The 12,007-nt window shown below is 34.8% G+C and overlaps 1 non-coding gene across 1 annotated transcript; it reads right to left on the reverse strand.

The window, feature by feature from the left end:
* Positions 1-9,995: 9,995 nt before the first annotated feature.
* On the reverse strand, positions 9,996-10,101 carry LOC140857670 (small nucleolar RNA R71). Its single transcript, XR_012141164.1, has one exon. It is a non-coding gene; the product is annotated as a small nucleolar RNA R71 (small nucleolar RNA).
* Positions 10,102-12,007: the final 1,906 nt, after the last annotated feature.

Raw genomic sequence — 12,007 nt, forward strand, 5'->3', positions numbered from 1 at the left:
AGATATCAATCGAATTTAGGAGAAGAACACTGGACTTCTATGAAATGTATCCTTAAGTACTTGAGAAGGACTAAGGATATATTTTTAATTTTTGAAAATAAAAAATTAATGGTGTAGGGATATACTGATTCAGAATTTATGTCTGACATTGATGATCAAAAATCAACATCAGGTAGTATTTTTTTATACAATGGTGGTGCTATGAGCTGGAAGAGTTCCAAGCAGACTGTCATAGTAGATTCCACTATAGAAGCAGAGTATATCATCGCATCAAAAGCTACAAAAGAAGTTTTTTGGTTCAAGAAGTTCATTACTAAGCTAAGTGTGATGCCATCAGATGTCATTCCACTCTACTGTGACAACAACGGTGCCATAGCTCTAGCTAAAAAGTTGAGGTCTCACTAGAAGCCCAAGCATATCAAACGGCAGTTCTGCCTCATCCATGATTACCTTAAAAAAAGATACATCGAGATAAAGAGAGCTGACTGATCACTATCGTAGGTGGTCAAAAATAAAAACCAACTCAAACTATATAGATAGGGTGAGTAGGAATCATTTCCATGGGGATCTAGGATGATTACCTCTTTTTTTTTTAAGAAGAAATAAAAGAGAATTGATTGTAGAAGGATTATAAGAAATAAAATAGTAAAAATTTAATTAAAAATATAAATTAAATTATGAAAGAAAATAATTCAAAGAAATAACCCAGGGATTCTGAATCCACCATGCAAAGAATTTATTTATTTTTTTTTATATTACAATATTTAATTCTTATAATTATGGTATTAGTATAGTTTATCTCTAAGGGATACAGACTGTATCAGTAGATTACAGCTCATCCTGTTGGAGTATAAACTATCTAAATTCAAGTACAAGATCTAAGATTCAATCTAATATACTACAATCTATCTCTCCAAAGTACGTACCGTATTCAAAGATCATGACACATCAATAGAGGGTATAGACCGTGTAGGCTGGATCAATATCTGAAAAGAAAATAAAAAGATATGAAATAAAAGCATAATTTTATTACATAAAAATTAAATAAAAAAAAAAAATAATAATAATCCATTTACAAGCTTCATCATATTCCTAGATTGAAGAGATTTAGCCTTGCATCAAGCTCTCTAGCTCTATAATCTCCCAATAATTGATCCCTAAAGCTCCTTGAATTTTTTCTCTATTTTTTCCTTACTTTTTCTCTAATTTTTTTTCTCTCAAAGCTTATTCCCAGACCTCCTATTTATAGATGAATTTTTCATAATTTTTTGGTAGGAAAAGGAGTCCTAAAACCTTTATAAATCATATTAATCCCCTTAAGAATATTTCTGACTATCGGATGGAGCTTGGACAGCTCAAATCTGATAAAAAATCAATTGTTTTAATCCAAATCAAAGTTAGATTGAACCACAGCCATCCGATCACACTTGAGATTGATTCTGGGCCTTGGATCTAAGTCGGATTGAATCTCAATCGTTGGATTGTGCCCAGGATCTTTCTCTCGCTGTGAGCCGCACCTGTGGACTGCGTGAAGTTTCCTGTGGACCGCACCCTGTTTCTGTGGAGCGAGCGGCCGATCCATCGTGCACCGGAGGTAATATTTTTTATTTTTTAAGATATTTTAGCTTCATTTTTGCTCCAATTTTTACCTAAAAAATTAGAAAAAATATGCATTAAATTTTTCAAAAATTTCTCATCATTTTGATGCTTAAATTGTTTAATTAAATTACCATCTTATTTTTCATAAATATATCTAATTTTATATTTTTTAAAAAAAATATTTATTTTTCAAAAAAAATTAATAAATTCATGAAATTAGATTTTTAAGAAGATGTTAACATCATAAATTAGCAAAAATATCTACAATAAATATAAAAATATACCACTTATCACACCCCCAACTTGAACTTTGCTCGTCCTCGAGTAAAGTAAGAATTTAGATTTAAGTATCATTTAACTTAAAGTTTCAAATTTCATCAAATAATTTTCAAAAGGACTATTGATATTCAGTAGAGCGTGAGTGAGGTATGTCATTGGAGTATTAATACTAATCAATATAAGAGTTAAACTAAGACACTAAATTTTTTCTAAATATTTTCTAAATTATTTCTACCTTTATCTCTAAATTATTAACATTCTTATGGATAAGTACATTGTTACTTCCATCCTTCATTTATTGAACTATTTTTTTTTTAACGCTGTATCGCTATTGAGTGTCTTAACCCCTTAAGCTTTCTGTTTGACCCATGTAGCGAGTTGTCAGCCAATGACTCCCAAACTAGATGGCTTTAGGGCACTAGGTATAGAATATCGCTCGGACCTACTTGCTCGAATCAAACAGGCTACGAGTTAAAACTATCTTTACAACAAAGCTTCTTTGCCCTTCATACCTTTTAACGTGAAACTCAATGCTTGCTTAGGCAAAGAGATCCGATTACTCAGCATGAAGTACTTAAAAACTTTTTTATTTTATTTTTTATTTTTTAAATATATGAAGAAACATATAGTTACCCTACATAAGTCTATAAGAGATAAACTCTTCTTTGATGCTAGTAGAAAAATTTAGAAATACTCAAAGAAAATTATTTAAGTTCTAAACTTAACTCTTTATTGAGTTTTCTTAATACTTGATCCCTCGATATCTCACAAACTCTCTAGTCTGTACATCAATTTTTTTTAAAAAATACTTAGTTTAACTCAATTCTTAAATGTAATCTGGTGCTTAAATGCTAAATACTAACTTACTTGAGGACTTTAAAAATTTAAAAATTTTTATTATCCCCCAACTTAATCGACATTGTCCTCAATGGAGTAGAAAAAATAAAGAATGCATAAAAAGAGAATGAAAAAGGAGAGATGTCACCAGATCTAGAAGCTTTTTTCAAAATTGGTGCTTCTCCTATCTTAGCCAATATTACCTTCAAATTCCTGCAAAGCAAGTATTGATTAATCTGAACATAATGCAAAAAAAAAGTAAAAGCAAAAATTAAAAACTGGGTTGCCTCCCAGAAAGTGCTAAGTTTAAAATCTTTAGCCAGACTAAACCTGGGATACAGAATCAATTAGAATAAATAGGCTTATGGAGAACCATGACCTCCTCCTCAATTTTAGTAGGTAATTCCAAGAATTGTTTCAATCGTTGTCCATTTACTTTAAAAGTAGCACCATTACTTGGGTTTTTGATTTCTACAGCTCCATGAGAAAAAACCTCTTTTACAATATAGGGCCCTGTCTGTCTAGATTTAAGTTTTTCAGAAAATAAATATAGCCTAGAGTTATACAAAAGAACTTTTTGACCAGATAAAAATAATTTTCTAAGGATTGCTTGATCATGAAATACCTTAGTTCGTTCTTTGTATATCTTAGCATTGTCGTATGCCTTGTTCCTAATTTCCTTAAGTTCATCAATTTGTAACTTCCTATATTGTCCAGCCTCATCTAGATCCATGTTTAACTTTTTGATGGCCTACATAGCGCTATGTTCAAGCTCTACTAGCAAGTGACATGCTTTACCAAATACAAGCCTGTAAGGAGACATTCCTAAGTTGGTTTTGAAGGTAGTGTGATATGCCCAAAGAGCATCTACTAGCTTCAATGACCAATTTTTTCTATTGGTGCTTACAGTCTTCTCTAGGATTTGTTTGATTTGACGATTTGAAACTTCAACTTATCCACTAGTCTGGGGGTGATAGGGTGTGGCCAATTTATGGGTGATGTTATATTTTTTCATCAGGATTGCAAAGGTTCGATTACAAAAATGTGTTTCCTGATCACTTATAATGGCTCTAAAAATTCCAAAATGAGAGAGAATGTTTTCTTTTAAAAATTTGATAACAATTTTGCTATCATTCGATCTACACGGCATAGCTTCTAACCATTTGGATGCATAATCGACAGCCACTAAGATATATTTATTTTCGAAAGAATTTAGAAGTGGTCCCATGAAATCAATTCCCCATACATCAAAAATCTCAACAACTAAGATCAGATTTAATGGCATCATATCTTTTTTTGTGATCCATCCTACTTGTTGACATCTAGTGCAACTTTTATAATACTCATGTGCATCTTTAAACAAATTGGGCTAGTAAAATCTACATTGAAGGACTTTTGCAGCAGTTTTTTTGGCTCCAAAGTGGCCACCACAGGCTTGGTCATGAAAAAAGACAAGATACTGTTGATCTCATGGTCCGAAATACATCTTCTAATGATTTGATCAGGATATTGTTTAAACAGATATGGATCATCCCAAATAAAATACTTTACTTAGGCAAAGAATTTGTATTTGTCCTGAGTGTTCCAATAAGAAGGAATCCTACCAGTGGTCAAGTAATTAACAATATCAGCGCACCATGATTCTTTGGTCACAGACGAGTTGTTCATCAGGAAAAGACTCTTCTATTGATGGTTCGTTAGAGGGTGCATCAGTCAATCAGGACAGATGATCAGCCACTGATGCGTAATCGTTGATAGCACCAAAAATAACTCTACTCACTACGTAGGTAGGATGAGTCGAGATCGTATCCTCAGGGACCTTGGGCTAAGTTGAGATTGCAAAATAAAAGAAAGAAGCGTTGTTTTTGATTTAGAAAATAAATTATCTTAAAATAAAGAGCTCGGGAGTTTTGAATTAATTTTGTACTAGCAGAGTTGTATCTCTTTTTTTTTTAATTAAATTGATGCGATTAATCTTAAGAAAAATATCTATCTTTCCTCAACACGCCCCGTACCCGTAGATCACGGTGCATCTCCGGAAAGTACTAGGTAAACAACTCTTCTTTTCTCGACACGCCCCGTATCCGTAGATCACGGCACGTCTCCGGAAAGTAAAAATTGTTTCTAATATTGATCTAACAGGAAAGCATAAATAAAAGCATATGAAAGAGAGCAAATAAAGAACTCATGATAATTTAAATAAAAAAATATAATCTTCATTGCATATAAAAAAATACAAAAAAGTTTAGAACAATAAACCCGCTCTGTGTCGTTATAAAGTTTCTTCTCCACTCCCGAGACTGCTAGCCTAGCTGCTCATGAAGTAGTCCCTTTTTTTTCTCTATGCAAGGCTCTAGAAGAATTTCTGGGATATCTCAAATAGAAGTACAAGAGCCTTTTTATAAGTGTTAGGAGGAAGGAGTTTTACATAATTTTTTGATATGGGACTAAAAAAAAATACTAAAGACCACGCGTCCGAATGCCGCACCCGCGTCCGCATCCGCCTTCATGTAGTCCGCGTTCTGCCCTGCGTCCGCGCGTTCACGCATCGCCTGCGCTACCGCGATCCGTGCTTGCCCGAGTCCGTCCTGCGTCCGCCCCGCATCCGCCCGCGTCCACGCACAGACCCACGCGCTCACGCGCTCGCACGCGCTGTGCGAGCCCAGGAAAGGAACAGCATGAATCAACTTCACGCTACCTTTTTTATTCCACTTCCAAAAAGAAACTTTTGTTTCTTCATAATGACATCTATATCCTTTTTGGATTCCTTGCATAGTATCTTCATTTTCTATAATACCGGATGCATCTTTCTTGTATTTTAATTTTATTTTAAGTCCAATTTTCTTCAAACTTGAGTCTTTTTGATCTATGAATCGGACTCTTTGTATCGGCGATCACCTTTTCTATAAAACATAGAAAGAAACATCAAATTTTTAATAAATAAGATAAATTAAATATAATTTTTTTGCTTTAAAATACTTAAATTAAGTGTTTATCACACCCCCCAACTTGAATTTTTGCTCGTCCTCGAGTAAAATAGATATATCAGCATTGTGTACTGACTTGATTTTGAATAAAAAGTTAGGTTAGGCATCCCAAAAGGTAGGTGATACTTGGTCAGACCATTAAAGAGATACTTTCTTGGATTATCAATTTGACCCAATTAGTGGCTGAGTATTAACTAAAGAAATTTCAAGAGCTTTTCTTTCACCGACTCTCCACTTTACTCTTTAAATCCTCTAACTTAATGGGAAAGAGATTTATTTTATATATATATATATATATATATATATATTATATATATATATATATATATATTTAACATTGCTACCTTTTTACGCGAACCACAACGCTTACTTAGGCGAAAGGGCCCGGTTACTCAGTAGGAAACTAATGTTTTTTTTTTTTTTTTTTTTTTTTTTTTTACATACCTCAACTTTTCTACCCAATTTCTCATGAAGCAGATTCTTTATTGAGATCAGTAAGAAGAGGGTTGTAGAATCACTCCTAAAATTTGGTCTAGTCTAAACCCTACCATTCATTGGGTTTTCTTAATAATTTATTCCTCAGTATCTCTAAAATTATCTTGACCATTAATCATTCATTGTTTAGGATGCCTAATTGACTCTTAATCAGAATAAAATTTGGATACACAAAACTAATTATTTCTGACCATACTCGAGGATTTGATTACTTTCCTCTCCCCCAACTTAATCTACATTGTCCTCAATGGAGTAAGAAAGCAAAGAAAATAAAAGGAGAGAGTGCACCTGGGATAATTTTGCTTCGGAAGTTGAAGATAGCTTCATTGATTAATAGGCTCTTGTTCTAAATTCCTGCAGCTGCGGTAAAGTAAAAAAATATGAAATCGTTGGGTTGCCTCCCAACAAGTGCTAAGTTTTACGTCTTCAGCCAGACTGAATTGAGTATTATGACGGTTTTGGATCCACTAAATCAATAGATTCAATTAATTCTCCATCACTAATTCCATCTATGTAAGATTTCAATCGCTGACCGTTCACTTTAAAAGTGTTCCCCTGTTTAGGATTTTTGAGTTCTATAGCTCCATGAGGAAATACCTGAGTTACAATGAAAGGTCCGTCCCAACGTGAGCGAAGTTTTTCAGAAAATAGACGCAACCTAGAATTGAAGAGCCAAACTTTTTGATTGGGCTCGAATGCTTTTCGTGCAATGAATTTATCGTGGTATGCTTTAGTTTGAGCCTTATAAATTCTGGCACTCTCGTACGCTTCATTGCGTAGCTCTTCAAGTTCATTTAGTTGAAGTCTCCTATTGGAACCTGCATTTTTCATATCAAAGTTAAATTATCGTATGGCCCAAAATGCACGATGTTCCAATTCCACCGGTAGATGACAGGCTTTTCCGAATACAAGTCGATAAGGAGACATTCCTATGGGTGTTTTAAAAGCAGTACGGTAAGCCCATAATGCATCATCCAAGCGTGCTGACCAGTCTTTTCTATCGGGTCTTACCGTTTTTTCAAGAATATGCTTGATCTCTCTATTGGAGACCTCAACTTGACCACTTGTCTGGGGGTGATAAGGTGTGGCAACTTTATGAGTTATTCCATATTTTTTCATTAGCATGTGATTTATGTCACAAATTGACATAAAAAGTATCAATTAATATCTAAATTATCTAACTTTATTAAGAAATTGATACTTGTTATTATATTTTACAGAAGAAGAGATCATCAATAGAAAGAACAAGGAAAGAGGATTCCAACGGTGTAAATTTTATGCAAAACGGAGTTAAATTGACCCAGAAATTGAAGAATGAAGAAAGAAGACTCAATTGGGTCAAACCTGAATCAAATCAGATCAAAATTGATCAAAAATCAACTGATTTGGTGATCTGGTTAGCCGCCTGGTCCACAGCAACAGGTGCATGGACCATGGACCCATCGGCGCACCATAAACCCCCCTAACAACCCTCTAAAACCTCTTAGTCCCACATCTAAAGTTTTGAAAACCTTATAACCCCCAAATGCCTATAAAAAGCCCCCAAAGGCCCTTGTTTTATGTATTCTTCCTTCCGATCAAGCTTATAACCCTAGATAGTGGGGTTTTTAGCTCTCTTCTCAAGCCTCGAGCTTTGAGATTTTTGTAATAAATTTTTTTATATAAAATCTTATTTTTATGCAATTTCATCTCTTTACATTATGCAATTTATTTTTCTTGCAATTAGGATAGTTTAATTTATGCAATTTAATTTTATGCAATTAGGTTAGTTTAAATTATGCAGTTTAAATTTATGCAATTAGGATAGTTTAATTTATGAAATTAGGATAGTTTATTTTTCTGTATTTAAATTTTGCAAGTAGATTTAGATCATGTCTAGCTAAGCATCCCTTCTAGGGTTTGCGATGAAGCTAGATCATGAGTAGGGATTTTACATAGGGTTTTTTCTTTTTCTTAGGGTTTCTTTTTCTTCCTCTTTTGCCAAGAATTTTTGATGAACTACAGTTGGGTCAGAGTCCCTTCATAGTTCATGCTTGATTCAGTGCATAGGAGGAGAAAACCCTAAGGGATCCTAGTTACTACTCCCCTGTAAAGAATCTTGATGGGTTATCGTTAGGCCTTAGTCCCTTCATAATCTATGCTTGGGAAAGACAAGAGGAGTAGTCGTTAGGATCAATAAGAAAAATTCTAGGTAGAATTCCCTAATCTAGATCTAGTGGATTCAAAAACCCTAGATCCTTAGTCTTATTGTCTTTAGCAAACAACTTTCGACTTTCGATTTTTGTTAAAGCTCGCTTGAGCATAGATTTGAAAATCATTTTTAAACCAAGTCTCTGTGGGATCGATCTGTACTCACTGGTCGTGCTACTCTGCACACCGTGCGCTTGCGATTTTATTTACAAATTTTAAGATTTGCACATCAAGTTTTTGGCGCCGTTGCCGGGGATTTGGCGTTTTAAATTATTTTCAAATATTTGTTCTTCGTGCGTTATAACTCTCTTTCTTTTTCCTTTAGGTTTCTATATTTAGTTGGTGATTGCTGGAAAACTCAGGTATGCTTCTAATTTCTTTTTTATTATTTTTAGTTAATTACTTTTGCTTTTAGACCTAATCATTTGAATTTACTTAATCACAAAAAAAAAATATAAAACAAAACAAAAGACATTTCATAATCGTGAAGTAAAATATCAAAATAAAAAAAAAATTCTAAATTAAAATCTTTTACATTCTTGGTCATCTTGTTTATTTGCATTTGCATTTTCATAATTAATCTAAGGGCATCAACCCATTAACAAGATAAGGTGGGGATTTCATTACCTTTCTTAGCCCAAAAATCATCTCCATCATATTGCATTACCTAGACTTTTAATCTTAAAATCAATTAGACGTCAACCTTAAGGAATTCGAGCTCAATAGGACAAGGAACCTAAGAGTTCTACCAAGTTTGAGTTGTTTGATTAGTTGGTGTCTAGGCAAGTCCCTGAGGGTGGTTTGTTAAATTGGTTCAGTTGCTGGCCTGGCCAACTCGTTTGGTGTCTAGAAAGGCAACGATGAGTGAACCTCCCACCTCTTATACTTACCTGGCTAACTAGTTGATCAATCTCCACTTGGAAGGCTTGAAGGGTCATCTTGGAATAGTTAGGAGCTGTCTAGATTTAAGTTAACCCTAGGATAGATTGAGTTTAATTTATTGATTCACTTGTTTGAAAAAAAAAAAATTAAAATTTAAATTAATTTGGTTACTTTTCTTTAGATTTAGGACTCCTTAGGATCTTCTCTTTAGAACTTTTTCTCTTTTCTTTCTTTTCCTTATACATAAAAATTTTATAAAAAAAAAAAAATTTGTATAAACATCAAGAACCGTACACCTCGTGTGTGGAGAAGAGTGTCGGGTCGTCTAGTTAGAATTGAGTCAATTCCTGTTGTTCCAATGGCTGAACCAATCCAACCCATGACCCTTAAGGATTTGTGTTATCCAGTTGGCTCCATCCAACCATCTTGTATCAGGTTGCCACAACCCACAGCTAACAATTTTGAAATCAAACCTCAAATCATAAATATGCTTCCAAAATTCACAGGATTAGAGGATGCTTATATATTTATTAGAGAATTTGAGGAGGTATGTGCAACCATGAAACTGCAATTAACAGAGGATGAGGTCAAACTTAGATTAATCAACTTTCCCCTTAAGGACAATGCTAAGAAGTGGCTTTATAGTCTGCCAAACTATTCTGTCACTACCTGGGAGGCTTTGTGAGAACATTTTTAAAAAAGTATTTCCCCCATCATAAAACAGCTAGGATTAGGAATGAAATAAATCAATTTTACCAACTAGCTGGTGAATCATTTTGGAAGTACTTTGATCGTTTCAAGAATCTTTTGACCAATGCCCACACCATGGAATAGAAACTTGGAGACTATGCCAGATCATCTATGAGGGGTTAGATTCAAACTCAAGAACCATGCTAGAGTCCATGTGCCAAGGCCAATTTATGGACAAAGAAACTACTGAAGCTTGGCAATTCTTAGAAGACCTAGCCGAGAAAAATTTACAGTGGGAAACAACTAGGGAACCTGATAAAGCTACACCTTCAAGAGGAGGAATGCATCAAATTCAACCAACCCTAGCATCAGAGGCCAAGATTGCAACCTTAACACGTAGATTGGAAGCCTTAGAATTACAGAGACCAGCCAATGTAAATCAAATATCTGCACCCATGTGTAAAGGGTGCAATGCACCAGACCATGTCTTAGAAGAATGTTCCTACTCGAATGAGTGTGCACAGGTGAATGCCACCTATCAAGGACCATTGAACAATCCTTATGCACCCACATATAACTCAGGTTGGAGGAATCACCCGAATTTCTCATGGTTCCAGAATCCTAATGTAGGCAATCCAAATTTCAATCAGCAAAATCTAAGGTCCAACCCAGTGATGAACAACCCGCCAGGCTTCCATGATAATGACAAGAAAATTACCTCTTTAGAGAAAAGCCTAGAAGCCATGATGAAGACACATACCAGCTTTATGCAAACCACGGGTCAACTCATAAATAATAACACCCAAGCTATAGCCCGTCTGGAAATGCAAGTAAGTCAGCTGGCTTCGACCATTAGTGAACGAGAACATGGTAGGTTACCTAGCCAACCTGAGCCAAATCCTAGGAACCAAAATGGTCCACGACCCCAACAAGGAAACAAAGTTAATGGTGTAAATGCCATTCATACCTTAAGATCAGGAAAACAAATAGACAATAAGGTAGTTGCACTTGATGATATAGATGACTCATCTGCCGAGTCACCTTCTAAAACTACTACCTTTCAACCTCAAGCATCAGAAACTGAAAATTCACCTAGTCCAGTACTTAAAAGTCCTAGAGCTCCTTTTTCAAACAGACTGAAATCCAATAAATCTGAACATTTAGACAAAATTTTAGAGGTATTTAAACAAGTCCAAGTTAATATTCCTCTTTTAGATATAATCCATCAGGTTCCAACTTATGCCAAATTTTTAAAAGATCTTTGCACTAGGAAAAGGACCACTAATGTACCAAAGAAAGCATTTTTGGCTGCAAGTGTCAGTTCATACCTATCTAGCCATGTGCCAATTAAATATAAGGACCCTGGAGCTCCAACAATTTCTTGTGTTATTGGAGAAACCAATATAAAAAAGGCCTTGCTAGATCTAGGAGCTAGTGTGAATATCCTTCCATATTCGGTGTATGAACAACTAGGATTAGAAAAACTTCAACCTACTGGGATCACATTACAGTTAGCCGATAGATCTCTCAAGATCCCTAAGGGAATGGTCGAGGATGTTCTGATAAAGGTTGAAATTTTCATTTTCCCTGTAGATTTTATTGTTTTAGAGACTTAGCCAGTTGCGAATCCTAAAGGACATATACCTGTCATTTTAGGAAGACCATTCTTAGCTATGGCCAATGCTGAAATCAATTGTCGAAATGGTCTAATGAAGTTATCCTTTGGGAATATGACCATTGAGCTTAATGTTTTTAACTTAGAACAGGAATCCTCTTCTCATGCTGATGTCAATGTAGTCCAAGATGGTATTTATGAATTCATTGACATTAGTGATGATGAAGTCGACCTAGAGTCTAACCCCTGGTTAATCCATGAGTCTGAGGATGTCAATGAAATACTTAAAGAAAATCAGATTAATCAGGAATCGACACTTCCTACTGAACCAATCATTGAGATGGTGAACTCATCACCTAAACCATCAATAGAGGAAGCACCCATTTTAGAACTGAAGCCCCTCCCAGAACATCTCAAGTATGCATATCTAGGA

Source organism: Elaeis guineensis, chromosome 4 (genome assembly GCF_000442705.2).
Source record: "Elaeis guineensis isolate ETL-2024a chromosome 4, EG11, whole genome shotgun sequence".
NCBI classification, from domain to species: Eukaryota; Viridiplantae; Streptophyta; class Magnoliopsida; order Arecales; family Arecaceae; genus Elaeis; species Elaeis guineensis.